The sequence below is a fragment of the Callionymus lyra genome, chromosome 6 (genome assembly GCF_982586985.1).
Source record: "Callionymus lyra chromosome 6, fCalLyr1.hap1.1, whole genome shotgun sequence".
NCBI classification, from domain to species: domain Eukaryota; kingdom Metazoa; phylum Chordata; class Actinopteri; order Syngnathiformes; family Callionymidae; genus Callionymus; species Callionymus lyra.
In genome coordinates this window covers 18655488-18673756 of record NC_141823.1, presented here as the reverse complement: position 1 = coordinate 18673756, position 18269 = coordinate 18655488, and positions in this window count along the sequence as shown.

Genomic DNA, 18269 nt, shown 5'->3' with positions numbered 1-18269 from the left:
ACACGTGGGCGGCTGGTTGAGCCGACGTGACATTTGTCAGCAGCAGAAGGATTTTAAACTTTTACGCAATCATCAACCACTTCCTTTTACGATCATAGTTTAAACACACGAACAAACGTGGGAACACGTACGTTGAAGATAGATTTAAGCACTTGGCATTGATTATTGATCATTGTTGCAACTATTTATTAGATGGTGTGTATCTAAAAATGACTCCTAAAGTTCCTCTACTGTCAGCTTTTGTTTCCTCACAATTAAACAGTTTGTTTTGCAACTTCAGGTCTCCTTTGAACCACCTTATCCCAATTTTAGATTTTTGCAGGAAGCATCATGTCGCAGGAATAACCTTGAAATCCTCTCAGGAAGTCAAGCGACTGTCTAGACACCCTATTTTTCCAGCAGAATCTAAATTGAGTAATACCTACATATCTACAGCAAATAAGAGAGTGAAGAATACACTGCTTCCTCTGCTTTCACTTTTATATTTACCATCCTATTCTTTGCTGACTAAATAAAAAAAGCAAAAAAATGATGATTCACCATTAGGCTCAATATTTTCAGTCTTCCACCAACAGTTTATTTTAAAGCACTTTCTTTCTCTGTATTCTTTATCAATCCTCAGATGGAAACTTTGTTCATACCACCACAATGTGAACTGGTCCACTATCTAGGCTCATACCTGCTGAGTTTTACATTTTAGACTAGCTTGAAACTTGTTAGAAGGTATTGAAAAAACAATATTCATACAATGCAATGAGAAGATTTTTATCTATTTTTTCTTTAATTTAACACATGTATTATTTAAAAAAAAAGATGAAGATACTGCATTACGTTGGGATACCAGGAGTGTCATGGTTAGGTAATTAACTAGCTATTGAAAATAAATTAAAGAGTAAAGAGAGATACATTTGTGTATTTATATGCATTTAAATGTATTTCCATATATATTTGTACCTTTTTTCCTGTCATGTCTTTATTTTTCCAAATAGTTTTTTTTTAATGACCTCATTATGGCATTCCATACATTTGTGTGTTTTGTCACTTTCTTTTTTTCTATAGAAAAATGAAGTTTTTATCCCAGAAGATGATTATTTTATATATTTATTGATGTATTTTCTTAGATGGCCTAAGTAGAGCTTTCAACATGAATGGTTTGTGTGTTTCAGAATAAACTGGAAGGGAAACTGTGTTTCCTAACATTGCAGAAGAGCAGCATAGAAGTGATTTGTTGTGATTTTGTAATACGCTGCTGCCTCTTGTTTCACTTTTACAGAAACATAATGAGTGGAAGACCGAACTACCGGGCCACTATGAGTACAATATAGAAGTAAATACTTGGCTTTGCTTAAACTTGCGGTTAATGAACTGAAACAATGCCATGGGTTTGAGCAAACGCTGTAGTAACTGTTTACTGCCTGCAATGATATTATGAATATCTGAACTAAATTCTCAGGTTTTTCGCAGGTTTTTGCATGAGTCGAGGGCAGAAATCCATAATCTATAGTGGACGAATCCCTGGATGGCGATTGCATAAGAGGTGTGGAGAAGGTAACCTCTTGCATAAGAACAAACTGATCTCAAGAGACGTATAAAACCTAATCCAGTGAGAAACAGCGAGTCTGATAAGATGATGAAACATGTTCCTGAAGCTTTGGACATAGTCTAACAATGCTGCCTCTGAATCTCATTACGCGTTTCTTGATCTTTCATCATACACTTCCTGTCTAACCTTCGTCTTCTGAGGCTGAAAGCACTTCAACACTTTACCAGTCTTTTCTTTCTGAGTCATGCACGCCGCCAGTAGCTGGTGATCACCGGACTCCTTCCAGTGTTTGGATTGCCGTGCAGTGCTTAGGATACGCACAGTTTATCCTGCGGAGGATCTGGTTTCATGTCTAAAGGAGTCCAGCTGTCGGGCACTTTAGACCAGACCCCTGGGCAACAAATGTCTTTTTTTTCCCTGATACTTTCATAACGTAAGACTCCTTTGCTCAGAAAAAGGACTAGTTATACTTTGATATTTACATGGCAAACTTTCAGAAATTAGCCTTATTAAGTAAGTAATTATTATTTGTAAAGCGTCTTTCTCAGACCAGGGTCATAAAGCGCTTAAACAATCAAAACGAAACACAGTTAAAATACATACTTTAAAAGGCCAAGACCACATAGAAACAAACTCAGCAGCCCCAATAAAATTAAGAAAAAATATGTCTAAAGATGCTTCTTGGTCTTAAGATGTTTCTTGAAGGAGTCAGTAGATCCATCAAACACAGAGGGAGAGAAAGATCATTCCAAAGCTTAGGAGCAACAGACTGGAAGGATTTCTCTCCTCTGGTGGGGGTGGTCAGGAACCATCAGTATTTTCTGATCCACAGACCTCAGAGCCTGAGCTGGGGTGTAAGGCTGGATCAGATCATTGACGTAAGAAGGAGTCTGACCATGAATAGCTCTGAAAATAAGAACCAGAATTTAAAAATTGATTCTGAAAGAAACTGGCAGCCAGTAAAGAGTTTTAAGGATATGAGAAATGTGAGTTCTCCTACTAGAGCAGGTAAGAATTCTTGCTGCTGAGTTTTCTATTAACTGCAGGCGAGACAGATCCTTCTTGTTTAGACAATAATAATTCGATCTCGGGGTACTCCACGCACTAACCCAGTTTATATAACAGATTTTTGGACAAAAGGACACATTTTATTTACTTAAATATTCCCAAAAATCAACACCTTGTAATCATATGCGCCTTATGTGTTATCTGGTTGTGTTTACTAATCTCAAACAGATTGTATGTGGTAAGCTTGCCACACTATGTGGTATTTATTCAAATAAAAGGTAGTTATACTTTGAATAAGGCTGTTTATCATACACTCTCTTTACACTATGTCTCTTCTGCACGTCAAAACCCATGAAATACTCAGCTAAATACCCCCTTATAACATAGCATGTAACGTTGGCTGACACAAACTGTTCCGGGGTCAACGAAGACGCACCACACTTATGCGCCTTATCATCGGTGTGACCTAGGGAAGCAAAATATACCCGCTCATCAATATTTTACTTTCTATTCCAGTGTGCCCTATTATCCTAATACAAAGGTACATCTTACATTTATTTACATTGACATTACAGTATTTGCTGACAAAAGGTGTCGACAACTATGGCTTCTTCTTTAATCATGTCAGAAAAATTCAAGTGAGACTCCCAGACATCACAAGCTACAGTATGCTTCCCACTGGGACCTTAACACCCAGTCAAATATTGTCTCTATTACTGGTTCTATATTTGTATGGGTATCACGGGGGAATCTTCCCCTCCTATGCCCGCTGGCTTCGGAATTCCTCAGCCGTGAAAGACTCATCTCCAACTCTTCAACGACCATGTGTTCGGAGACGTTTCTTAATTGACCTGCTAGCAGTTAATTGTAGCTCTTTCCTGTCACACTTGATGGTGTCACTGACACCCCGTTTTTTAGCTGAGTACATTATGTTTGGCTGCTTCTCAAGTCCATCCCATCATTGTTAGTTCCCTCTTTTTTTAGTTTTACACTTTGCTTCCTGCCTCGGATTAGTGTATCGATAATTCATTTAAGTCATGACTTCCACTTGTACCACAATTATATTATTAAAGTATATTTTTTGGGAAAAGATTTTTGAATTTTAATGAAATTCCCAACTTGACTCTAAAGACTGAAGATGCCTTATATTCAACCCTGACTACGATTCCCTCCAAACTACTTCTCAAGAGGAATGGGGGTCAATGACCTGTGGGTGGATCCTCCAGATTCTGGTGCAACACGTTAGTTATCTCGCCATAACCCCGCGAGTGCATAGATCCTTTCAAGAACATATCTTCCAGTAACACTAAAGCAATTAAATGTATCCATGCACGCCACCTTGAACATAGGAGGTCGAAGAGATTTATACTGTCTAAATGTAAGATATCTTCTTCCAGGCGAACACACACCGAGGCATATTTCAATTTAACAGTATGAAAAACAATAGTTTTTTTTAAAGGTGAAGGAGCACGTTCACTCCTCCAGATATCAGCCTAAAGCCATGAGCCTACTTTGGTGAGAACATGTTTGATACATCATTGGATTACAACACATGAACCAGAGATTATAAATTAACTGTGTATAAAAAACACATTTGTATTGAAAGACTCTATTTGGGAAAAGAAGTGCATTTTAAATACAGAATGACACACATTTAAATGGAATAATGAGATTTTTTTAATGGAAATTTAATAAAAATTAATTTGATTAGATGTTGGACTCAATTGTACTCATCAGTATGTGTCTGTTCGTACAAAACTCTCTTTTCATTGATGTATTTAAATTAGCTCTTGTCACCTCTCATTCGCTAAGATATCAGACGGGGGTGAACTTTATAAAGTAATAAGTTCAAAACATGGTCATGATGAGGGACTTCCTGCATCTTGGAGAGAAAGACTTCAACATTTGAAACATGTAAATCAGAGAGTTGGGTCACATGTGAAGGAAGAAACATATATATGATCTATCCTTATTCTTGAAAAGGTTCCATCTCTAAGCAGAGCCTAATTAAATATTTCCATCTAACTGTGATGAGAAATGTCAGAGGACACAACAAGAATCACAGCATGCTGAAAGCAAAGCCACAGCCGAAGAAGAAAAAAAAATGTTCTGCCCGTTTCAATGTTAAAAGGAGAACATCTGTAAAGGGACACTTTTTCTTCATAAAGTCAGCAAGCCCAAGGACATGAGCCGCCATCCGGTGTGAGGGGAGAGTAATCTGTCGGCACTGACACTGAGCGCTGACCCATGACCACTGGGCTGATGGGATACAATTTCAATCGACAGGCTCAGTCATTGCAAGGTAAGGACCTGGAGCGGCCCGGGTCATATTTCACTGGCCTTCATTAATTGGTATTTTGACTATAGTGTGCTAGGCTGACTGTCCACCAACAAGAAGTCTTTGATGTGTGACATAGCAATTACACTCCGTTTGGCACTTGGGAGAAAATCCTGCTTATAGAAATCGACCCCCAACCAGCCCCTAACATGCTGCAAGGAAAAGTGGAACGTTCAATAGCATGCTCATCTATAGCTATCCACATGTGACGGAGGGCAGCTAAAGAACTGTTCGAGCTTGATGCTCGTATGAAGCTGTTTGTAACAATATTTTCTTCTTCCCAGAGTTACCCAAGGTTTCCCTTTCTTCTCAGGAGTCATTAAGTCTGAATTGGTAATTTCTTACAGGCATTAACAAGCGTCTCCGGTGACCACAGCATGGTTTAGTCATAATATTGTCAGCGCATTTCTTTTCCTCTGGTGGAAGTAGAAAGAGCGAGAGTATGAGTGAAAGCAGTGGAATGATTGCCATTCAAACAATGTTTTTCGGTATTATTACAACTTGATTCTAAGAATTTATCCTCTTCTTAGAGGAGTTTAGAAGAGGATTCAATGATCCGTGATAAACAGATCTAGTATGTGCTTGTCTAGGAGGTGTTGAGTTACTAAGAGGCAACATTATGGAAGTAGATCAGTGCCAACGGAATCTGGAATATTTCAAATGTTGAAACTTGTGGTGTGTCTCCAATCACACTTAATATTTTGAGTGCCTGACTGCATTCACACTGAGAAAGTGTCAGTAATAGGGTTTCAATGACTGGTTGGAATCAGCGTTAAAAAGTAGTAGAAGGATCTGTCGAGTCATTTCCTGTAAGTGTGTAGCGACACTGTTTGATTTGAGACAGTACTACCTTGTCGAAATATGCGCACTACTCAAGTAAGTGCACTGTCAGTGTACAAGTGTACAAGCAGGGCACTAAGAGAAGGGCTTGATTTGAGACACAGCATAGGAATTTTTTTATTAAATCTTTTTTCGTTATCTTTTAAACAATTTGATTCAATTATTTACATATTGAAAATATAAAATTGTTTTTTACATTTGAATGAAAAAATAGAATATTTTCTAAATGAATGAACTTATTTTCAAATAGTTTGATATTCTAATTCCAATTATTAAAAAATAAATCTTCTAATTTTAATTTTGAAGCCTTTAAAATTCTTTGTATAATTATGCTACCACTGATTGGCCGGTACTCCAACAGGTACTCAAACCCAACATTTAGATTTTTAACTTAGAAAATGTATTTTCGAAAATTATTGAAAACAAAATCCTTTTTTAACCCTTGTGTTGCCTCCGGGTCAAATTTGACTATATTAACCATGGATTATACAAATGATTACGTTCCAAAGTTTGAAAAGTTAATTTTAAGCATTTGTTATTTTGATACAGTAAGTAAGTAAGTACTTGCATTTACTTCCATATAACATCAAGTTATAAAAAGTGAAGTCATTGTGGAAATGCAAAAAGTTGCATTTCATCAACTGCCCACTCAAGTTACACAAACACTCAGCTAAAAACAAATTATTATTTTCCCGATTATCGATTTTCATGGATTTGTGTAATAAAGGGGTGCTGTAGCTGCTGTAGCCTCAAGTAATCGTCTATGATTTCATCACTAATCATAATTCAGCTCCCTAGTCTCAGGCCTGACCAGAGCAAACGCTTATTGGATTCAAAACTGTGCTTCAGTAACAAAAGGTGGAATCACAGATACTACTATACTATTATTATTATTATTAGATACTATTTTTCTTTGATCTATGTTCTTTATCTTTAGATTGTATCATCTTGTTCTTTCTCTTTATATCTCTTTGTTCTTGTTCTTATTTTATTTTTATTTATTTTTATGAATAATTGCTGTATTGCTGTGGCTAATTGGAAAAAACTGTTTCCCGAAGGAGACCTCCTGAGGGATCAATAAAGTTCTACCTAACCTAACCTAACCTAAATCTTATCAAGTCTTTGGTGGTTCGCCTAAACGCTAGTCCCAGGTCATCGTGGTTTAACATGCCAGTCCAAAAGTGTGCATAAACAAAGTCAAACATCAAACTCACACATGCAAGCAATTTTCATTCATTAGCTATCCTCTGTGTAATTTTGGACTGCAGTGGGAAACCGAGGGGGACCCCATAGAGCCGGACCCCGACAAGAGTCCTTGTTTAAGCAGGACGTCCCAGTGTGTGTCCTCTGGCCAATTGAATCACCATTGTGCGATCCACATGAAAGTTTACCCAAGAAATGTTGTGTAACGATGCGTCCGCTACAACAAAAACAGGACCTCATTTTCTCCTCTCTATTCCTAAATCCACAGCGGTTTCCAGGAGAGCTCAGAAGGAATGTGTTTCATTAACATTCTTTGTCGAATGCATATGCACTTTTTTTTGTTCGTCAAATCAAAAGCAGACCACCGCCTCCCAAATCTAAAGCAGCCACTGATGCCTTTTTAAGAGCAGCTCAAGTGTCTGGTAAGAGGCAGCGCGTCTTTATGAATGAGTGTTGATCCACAACCAGCTTTTGTCTGATCCCCCTCAGCAAAGGCGATGGGCGACAAATCTCTCGCCACAACTGAGGGGATAGAAACAGTTATCAGCGGCATTACGGTGACACATAAAGCTTACACTGCACTTGTTCCGTAATCTACCTTAAGGTTAGGCTTGTTGATACGTCGCTTTTATTGACTTACCTTTTTCAGGAGACAATACTGAAGCAATCTTTCATCTGGATCCCGGACTTTGTTTGCACCGCGGAATGGTTTGATGTAGGCATTATTTTAAAGGAACAGGCCTTTAGATAAAAATAGCTAAAATATATTTGGGTTAACCAAGAATCTTAACATATGTTACTTTGAGGAAAACCTGGTCTCTCACAGTATTTATCATTAAAACTAAATAATTTAGTTTTTTCCCTGTTTCAAATGCTGGCCAAGTAGTTTGAGACCAGTATAACCTTGCCAACTAGTGAATTGTTTTGTTAAAAAAACCCAACAACAAATCAAAAATGTCATTTTTTAAATGGATTTCAACTTGATAGACTCTTGTAAGACATTCCAGGTTGAAAGAAATTCAACTTGAAATAGTGTCTCACTAGAATATTGTGGTGAAAGTTATAACAATATGAAGGGAATTCAACCATCGATTCTCCTCCTCCAAAATCAGCGAGGAAGCCATTGATTCCACAATGACTTTCCCAACCCCCCCCCCCATCCCAACCAAGCCTCAGATTCAGAAGAAACATACATTATCATCACACCACTCCTCAAAAACCCCTAGATCCTATGTCTGTCCCCTAACTGGGACCACCCCCTTTGTCTCCCCCTCTCTCTCTCCGTCCTCTGCTCCCCCTGCTCACTCCGGACTCATTCAAGGCATAGCCGAGCAGCTGCTGCCCAGAGAGTGGAGGGGAGCACGTTCACATCTGAGCACATTAGTCACCAGATGTCACCTTTTGCTGCCAGCCCATCAGCATCCAGGCAGACAAAGCCCTGTGCATTCTGAAGATCTGACTTACAGCGTCACCTTCAAAGAGGGGCGTGGTCTAGACGGCAATCTGGACTGAACAGTGCGACGTGACACCTACACTTCAACCTACGTTCAACCTAAACTGAGGAGAAAACTCATCTTAAATCATTCACTTCATTCGTTGGAGCTGGTCCAGAGACGGACAGATGAGTTACGGGTAGATTGTTTAGAAGTATCGCTGCCAAAGAAGAAAGAGGAATAAAAAAAATGAATCAAACAAACATCAGGGTTAATGTGAGAGCGAGAGGCAGATACGGCAACTCAAGCGCGGATGTTTTTGGGTGAACACACCCCATGCAAATACAAAAATGATTGTTTGTTTTGTTCCTTCTTTTCACAAAACAGTGTCACCTGTGAATTCACTCGCTGTGTCAAACCAATCCCCAAGTTATTTACACAGAAAAACATTTGAAAAATGCAACAAAACCCCAAAGCAAATACGTGCCATTCCTTTTTTCTTTTATATATCACTGACTTTAATGGTTTGTAACAAACAATTATTTTCATGAAGCCTGATTTCCTGTTTAATTAATATATAAAAGGACAACTAATGTAAAACCCAATTCTCCTGACTCAAATGTTTCAAATGTTGAAGTCTTCCTCTCCAGTATGCAGTAAGTCCCTCGTAATTTAAAAAAAATGACCATGTTCTGAAATTACTACTTCATTAAGTTCTTCTTTAAAGTTCTCCCCAATCTGAAATCTGGGCAAACGAGAGGTTACGAGAGCAGAGTCCAACATGATGTAATTATGGTTTTCTCCCCAGCCAGTAATCATGCTGTGCTTTGTTTATACAACGAGTCCCCTGGAGGAGGAGACTTCCAGGATTAATAACGCGTGGTGACCAACCTCAACGCTTGACCAATCATAGCAGAGTGGTTGCGGTAAAAGGGAGTTCATCTCCAGAAAAATGGTTTCAGTGGGCGAAGCTTAGGCACATTTTCTACTGTAAATATTTCAATGAAAAGAGAGTTTTGTACAAACAAATACATACTGATGAGTACAATAGAGATCTATTTAAGATACACTTAAATCAACACATTCGTTTTAAAGACTTTTGTCGTCACATTTTTGATTTGTAAGTCATGAACCATTGATTTTAACCATTGTTTGCACGTCCGTTCCTGCACTTCATGCTGGCTTTGTGAGATGAATTCATCGAGTCGGTGGAAAATAAACTGAATGACTCCTCGCGCTGTAAAGTCTCTCTTGGATACCTTGGGGTTTCAGATGCCACGTTTCTATTCTATTAAGAGACACATGCAGCCCATCAATAACTGTGAGACGTCTCGCTACAATCTTGTTATTATTTATCACTCGCTTGGTTCCATTACTTCCCACAATAGCATCTGGTCAAAGATCCGAGACATAAAGAAGAAAGAAGCAAATACATTAGACACTATTGCACAATAATAGTCTCTGGAAAATCAATGGAAAACTCTCCTTTTTTTCCCTGTTTACATTAGCTCTTGAAAATTATTCAGCTTAAAGGCAAACAGGTGATTGCAACAACTTGGTCTCATTGAGAGTAATAATAAACAGCTGTTCGTGTGTTTGCTCGATTCAAATTGCTGTTATGTGGCCAAAAACGTTTGACTCGGTAGGCATTTATTAACAATAATATTGTCATTGTTCCCTTGACAACAGGCTCTCTATCGGGTCAGTATCGGACATCTTTTTAATAAGTTATCTTTAACATGAACCAAAAGATAATAAAATACAAGATAATAACACAAATAATACAAAGTAAGTACAATAATTACAACAGTATCAACATACTTAAAGTTAAAAAAAAGTGAATTATAGTCAAAGAACGGTTCTCATTGGTTCTTTTCAATTAATTATTTCAGTAGAAAAATGTGTATGATTGTATTTAAACCCCAGATAATGGATATGTATAAATAATATGGGAAATATTGATACACTTAAATACATTGAATGATATTTAACAGAACTGTATCGACTTCTTAATTAACAGTTAACATAAAATCACTGGATTGATCTTGTAGTCCAGGTAAAATACAAATATAGAGTGAGCTGGTTGTGAAGCATCTAAAAGTATTGTGTGTTTACTATGCAATTCTTTAAAATAAACTCAATGTTGTTCTTCCAGTATCACAATATATGTATTGTTAACCCTGTATCGTGACACATTGTAAGTACCGTTTCAGACACACTACATGGGCTACATGTGACGACGACTCTGATTGGCTGAACCATGTTTGACTAAAGTAAGACATTAGTAACTGTACAATGAAATAGAAACATGCAAGTAACTAACTGGGAGTACCACAAAAGTATTAAATACACATTTAAAAACTGGCATACTCTCTATCTGGTAGTAGTCCAGTATCGGACATCTTTTAATAAGTTATCTTTAACATTTCTTAAAGATGAAAAATCATCACAGGAACCAAGAGATAATAACACAAATAATAGAAAGTAACTGACAATAATAAAAACAGTGTAATTAATCTCATGAACAAAAAACGCGGAGTATCAACGCACACCTTTAGCCAACCAGAGGTGTCGTCACATGCACCTCGGACACATTCCATTGGGGTAAAAGTCACATGCATCTTTTTGCTAACATAAATGTTTAAAGTGTAGTACAACGTGTCCTTTGATCGCTCAGTTCAAGTTCTGTTTACTCATTAAAAAAGCGTCTGATGGTATCATCTCGCCAGATTCTTTCCACTACACACCCCAAATACACTTGTGTAGATATCTGATAAGATACGATTGAGATAAACAAATAAACCAGCCACTGTTTTCTTAGATAACACAAACCACACCACTGTTAACTTACGGAACCACAAATCACACTCCTGTTTTTAAAACAAGGTTGTGGGATTATTGCTGCCCCTTCTTCGCTTGTTCTACCACACGATGGGTGGCAGCTTCCCTTTCGCGGCGCTATCTGCTACTTGGAGTCACCTCCAGACACATTAGCATATTTATCATCAGCCTCGCAGACATCAAAGTCGCTGTTTGCTTCATTGCGAGATGAGGGAACACTGGCAGGAAGCAGAGCACGAGGTGCTCCTCGGGGACCAAACATCCATTAAGGTACAAGTCAGATGGGGGGGGTGGCTACATGCAAAACCTTCTTCATTTATTTAATGCCAGGCTTGTGTCTGAGGCAGAGGCTTCAAAAATACACTCTCAGTGTTGACACAGCTATCACGGGAGTATCGGATATTTTTGAAATATTGTGCAAACAACTGAAAACACAATCTGGAGGTTGGTTTCTGCTTTGTATACAAGTGTGATGCACAGTGTCAGGCAAATTAACTTTTCATGTTAGCTTGACATTTTTTAAGAGTTTTAGATCATATTAGCAACAACACCATTCAAATTAAATTCCAGTATTTGATGATGAAAACAGCGTTAAAATAAGCTATAACTGGAATATAGGTTGTTGTTAACGTAATATAATTCTACTACACAATGGAACACAAGAAAATATCTTGAATCTTTCGAATCTGGCATTAAGTAGTGTCGTCGTGTCAGGCCATAAATGTTTTCATTTTGCCAATCAACAGATGGAACTAGAACCCTGGTAAGTATTTATTTGTAGGACACCCTTTAAACCATTTTTAAAATGGTTGAGTTAACAACCATGCATGTCAGTCGTTGCTTTCTAAAACTGTGTTTTTCAAACCCATTTGAACACAGATTAAAAGAGGTACATTTGTTATTGTTCTATTAAAATGTTACTTGTGTATGTTTGATTTATCCATTTGAGTCCGTTTTACTTTCATACATACAAAACATAATCTCATGATTTGTGTTATTTTAATTTTTCCATACTTTCTGTGATAATTGGTTTCAATTTCTTACCGAGAAATATTTCAAAAAGATTTGCATAGCAAATGCTGACTGTGTAGATGGAGCAAGAGACACTTCTGTTTTCAAACCAACATGTTAAATCTTAGGTAAGAATACTCTGATATTTATTATTCGTCATTCATAATAACAGTCCTGAGGTTGAAGATAATGAATGAAGACATGAATAGGATAAATGTAGAAGGATATGCAACAGTTTTGGAGAATTACTTACTACAGTCTCTACAGTCTCATGTATATAAGACGCATAAGATTATACTATTTAAATTTATATATACATTTGTTTTATACATGTGTACATACGTATAAAACAGATTGAAATACAGGTCATTTATTTATATATATGAAACAGATTTAAATATAAATTTAAAAGGCAGAATCTTATATGGATAAAGGAAATAATTCTGATGATAATTATAATTCTGGCAATAATTCTGTAGCGTGTTGGTGAATCTTAACATGTCAAAGCAAGACTGATTTTTATACATTTTCTAAGACCTTTTTAAGATTTTATTTTCAGACATTTTCTTAATTGTAAGCTGATTATTTTAGACCTTTTATGGCTTTAAATTTAAATCATAGAATTTAAAAAAAATTGTAAGACTTTTTAAGACCTCCTGAATACCATGTTATACGTTGATTGTCAGGGTCCTGAACTGATAGGAGAGACTAATCATTCTGTAATTTGAATCAGAATCAGAAATCTTTATTGCCATAGTTAGGAATTGTCTTCGGTCAACTGTGCAACATCCAACATTGAGCTATAAACATAATACAATAACATTTACAATTTGGTTATTTAAAAAGTGCAGTTGTGGAAGTAGACACAATTAAAACAGGTTTTTGTTCATGAGTCTTATTGCAGAGGGGAAGAAGAAAAGGTTGTGGCGGGAGGTTCTGGTCCTGATGGAACACAGTCTCCTGCCTGATGGCACAGGTGTGAAGAGTCTGTGACCAGGGTGAGAAGGGTGTGATCCAACTGTGATCCCACCTGCACGTCTCCGGGTCCTGGAGACATACAGGTCTTGAAGAGATGGTAGTTTACAGCCTATCGCCTTCTCGGCTGCCTGCACAGTGCACTGAAGTCACTGGCTCTGAAATCTTACTGTGAAAAATGATTGAATCTACCAATGCAACATGATTGCTTAGAGAAACCTGCAAATTCTGCTTGGAAAAAAAGAAGAAAAGAGTAGATACTTCCTGCAATCAAGTTAGGAATATAGTAACTTTATTATTATGGTCATGACTTATGTATTGTCTTCTAGTGTTACATCATTTTCTTTCAGGGCCCAACTAATAATTCCTAATGATTTAATAACATTTATAGTAATAGTAGACTTTACTTTACCTGTATTATATTTCCCATTTGTTGAATATTCGGTTGAAATTTGTTATGTTTTAGTGATATAGAAAATAAAACACAAGTATACTCTTGGCATATGTCGGTTAGTAGAATATACAGAAGATGTAAATAATTTCAAAAATGCATGATAGCGCCTTGTAAGTTCCACTTGATGTAAACTGTTAACAAAGAGTCCAGAATGATTCGTTCGGCGCATTGTCGCGGCGGCGATAATTAGAAAATTAGCAACAGTGAAGTGTCAACCTGCTTCTTCCGATTCTCACAGCAACACTCATTGTGACTTCTGAGCCTCATGCTAATGAATCCTGGGCCCACCACATGCAGGGGGTTGAATATCAATTTAATCAGACCCTCCCTGCAGGGGCTCTTGCAGAGAAATGACAGCCAAAGTGCATTAGCAATTCTACTGCTGTCACTTCTCATAGCTACTTACCATAGAAACAAAATGCTGTAATGGCACCTGCCTGCTGGGCAGTTTAGAGGATGTGCACAACAGCACGAGCAACGGACTGGAGACCACTGACCTAAATAAGAAAATAGCTCTAAATGAGAAGTGGCATTCACTCATTAGAGCGAAAAAACATGTGTGTGTGTTTATAGTATGCAAATAAATGCACATGTTACTCCTCGTGTTTCTTTGTGTTTCCTTCCACCTTGAAGAAGGTTCCAGAGACGACAGCTTGTGGGACAAATCTATCCCTTGACTTTCAACCATTTATTCATATCAGCAGATAAAAAACATAAACACTTAATGCTCAAATAAATAGATAAAAGGCAAGAGTTCATTACCTCTAATAATACAATTGGATTGCTTTGACATAATCCCTTTCAATCCTCGAGGGGATGGGGGAGGTTGAGGGAAATGATGGGATTGGTGTGTGTGTGTGTGTGTGTGTGTGTGTGTGTGTGTGTGTGTGTGTGTGTGTGTGTGTGTGTGTGTGTGTGTGTGTGTGTGTGTGTGTGTGTGTGTGTGTGTGTGTGTGTGTGTGTGTGTTTGCGACGGTTCTGCCATTGTGAGCAGGGTTGAGCTAAGGGTTCAATTAATGTGGCTTGTGGTAACTTTGGGCCAGTAAACATTGAGTATGGAGGAGCTTCAGAAACTACCTTTTAACTCTTTCTTCAGATAAATATAAAACAGTTCCGCCTGTTGTTCTGGACACTTTTTAAAATTATTATTAGAAACTAAACTAACTAAAATATTAGACTTGTTTTCTTCAGATTTGTGTTCATATGAAATGGCGGCAACCATAAATCATTAGGATTATATATGGATAAGAATTAACATTTCTCACAAGAGTTTAATTTAACCTGTGTGTCAGCTCAGGGTCAAGGCGACCCAAAGGACAGAAAACAAATGTTGTTGGTATCCCTTGTGTTGTTTCACCTTTACCCTGAGATAACACGACGAATGAGAGCTGATATCTAGACATGTTCCATGGTTTTCTCGACAAACAGAATCACTCATTTTCTAACACTAATAGCTAAGGCTTTACAAATAAAAAATACTTACTTACTAAGAATAATGAAAACAGTGCTTGTAGGCATTTCACGTAATCTAGTCTCATGAAACACAAACAGGAATTCCTATTTTATTGCAATGTTTGAAGAAAACAAGTGTGCTCCACTTATATAATAATTTTAACCAGAATTTTTGTGTTCTTGTCTCTCTCTCGGCTTTACAGTAAAGGTCTTGTCATGATTTCGACAGTTGATGATTTTAGTATTTACTCCTGTGTTATCTCTCTTTTTTTCATTATTTTCTTTGCTATTTCTATTGTAATACTCTTTTCAATTCTTTTCGGCTGCGATAAACTTGGAATTTCCCTGGGAAATCTTATCTTACAAGTCTTGTTTAATTGTCTGTTAAAGCAAGAATATGCAACATTTTGACATCATAATTTATTTTTTACATTTTCTGTGATGATTGATTTTTAATTCTAACAGTGACCTATGACCTATGTGTTAGAACTCTTTAGCTATAGTTTTAAAGTTGCTCTTTACGATCTAACCTGGACGACAAACCACCAAACTTGTGAGAGACATTTTTAAGTTGCCAAAAAAATAAAAAATGAAACAGACACAACAATAGCCTTATTTTGCGAACAATTATTGAAGAGATGGTGAAACTTAAAAGCTTATATATTACATTTATACTGTTCTGACTCCAGGGGAGCCAGAAACATTTGTTTTAATCTCATGTATTGGGGCTTTAAGCACCACAAAATAGTTTCACTTTTGTGCATTCCTTTTTACTAATACTGAATTAAAGATGTCTTTAACACCTTGCTCACATACACGACTCAGTTACACCTCCATTTAAAAGCCTGTCAAACTAAAGCAGGAGCAGATCATAGTAATCACAGTGATCATGTAATTTAACACTGAAATGAAAGTTAAATTGAACCATTTATATCACTTATTTGTTTAGCCTGTTGAATGGATTCACTTAGTTTTAATAGTGGAGTGACAACACGAGCCTGTGTAATGAGCAGCGGTCTGCTGTAATTACTGTCGCCTCGCTCACATGTTATTAACCATAGGACAATACAGAGCATGTGTCTCGCTGTCAGTCATGGTCCGGTTCAATTAAAATGTGCGAGGAGCTTGTTGGTTAAAAGCAGTGAACACTGTGTTAAGATCAGACTTGGATAATTAGTGGAAGTAAATTAGTTGTAGTCAATTACAGTTTTAGTTTTCTACAATATAAACCAAAAATATTTTATACAATAGAAATATATAGAATAAATACATTAAAAGTATATTGGTTAAATGAAAGAACATTTGACAATATAAAAAAGAAGGCCACAAGTTAAATAGAAGTAATGTACAATTAAGGATCAATAAATAACAAATATGTTATTTTGCAGATTGACTGGTAACTGTCTGGTAACAGCTTGGCTTAAAATGTTACACATGACTCATTAAATGATCAGCCAAAAGACAAGGAAACAAATACAAAAAATCCTGTAAATGAAGTACAACTATACAAATTCATTTCCTGGTATTTGAGAGCATAGTTCCTGATGAGGTAAATAAAGGAGAGATCATGATAGTTGGCAAGTGATACTTTTTTTTTTTTTTAAATGTGTTGAAAAATTAAGAAAAAAAATCTGGTACTTCAGTTAAAAGATGATCATAAACACGACATCAGATGAAAAAGAAGATAACTCTAAATATATCTCATTTTCAACTTACAAATTACAATAGCATGAAACATGTTAAAAGTCATGTTTAATCATTAATTCACATGAGCTGAGCCGTCAGCTTGGATCTCATTCAGACTAAAATTCTCCTCCTGAACCAAACTTGAAAATGATTTCACTAAACACTACCTGAACTAAAGTTGGTGGTCAATCAATAACATAAAGTAGTGACTGTTGAATATAAAGAAGTAGATTGTGGGCTGTTTTTTAACTGTTTCAAGTTGAACAAGGTGCTTTACACATATTACTAACTTACTTTAACATTAATAACTTGTGTGTATGTTCCTACACTTGCCTGTGATCTTCAGCTTTGACACTGAATAACAGGTAATGATCGCAAACAAACAAAATGATTTACCTCAGCAGTGTGTCAGCTATCGAAGAAACTGGAAAAGGATCTTCATCAAGAGAGGTCAGTCAAGGTGGCCCAGAGGTCTGTCTAGTCAAGAGGTTTCTGTCAGGAATGACTAAACAAGGACAGCCAGGTGAGGAGGTCAATAACAATACAGTGCAGATCATTTACAAAATCCGCAACAAGACGCACAGTCCACTGAGGGTAAAAACAAAAATGACAACAAAGTCAATTAAAAGTACACCAAAGAACAAAGTACAGAAAAACGACAAGAACTGCCCAAATCACAAAAGTGCAGGAACAAATGGGTGAGTGAGTTATTACGAGCTGATGCTGGTCTGCTGAAAATCCAGTGTATAAGCAGGCCTGTGCAATTTTCCAAATTGCTGACAGCCGTGTGTCTCCAGGAACCTTCCTTGTCAAATATCAGCTAAATGGGAGCAAAAGGGCAAGACAAGTAGTGTGTCTCAAATCGCATACTTCTCTTAGTATACTAGAAGTTAGTATGCATCAGAATAGTGTACATACTAACTAGTACGCAAATTCTAGACAGATAGTATGTCTCAAATCAAACACTGCCGCTACACACTAACAGGAAATGACGTGACAGCTTCTTCTTCTACTACTATTTAACGATGCTTGCAACCAGCTGTTGGAACACTAGCGACACCTGCTGGAAGCACGTTTTGCAAGTTTGGAAGAAGAAATAAAGAAAAAATGTAGTGTGCATGGCGCACTAAATTTCGCATACTAAGAATTGAGACGCACTTGCGCTCTAAAAATACTAACTTTGAGTATGCAAGTATGCAATTTGAGACACAGCAAAGGAGTAACTTAAAAAAAAAAAACAGGAAGAGATCTCCATATAATAAAGGTTTGTGGAGTTAGAAGATGAAAGATGTCAAAATTTGGGTTCTTGTGTTGGTTGACTGGCATGATGGCCTAACTTCAGAGTAAACATACTGTAACCCTCAGAAATATCATAATTGTAATATGTCAACGATGCATATAGAAAGAATGTTCCTGCTCTGAATTTTTTTTGCTTTTTCTAATATTCCATGAAAGCTAAAAATACTGTGGCTGCATAAACATACA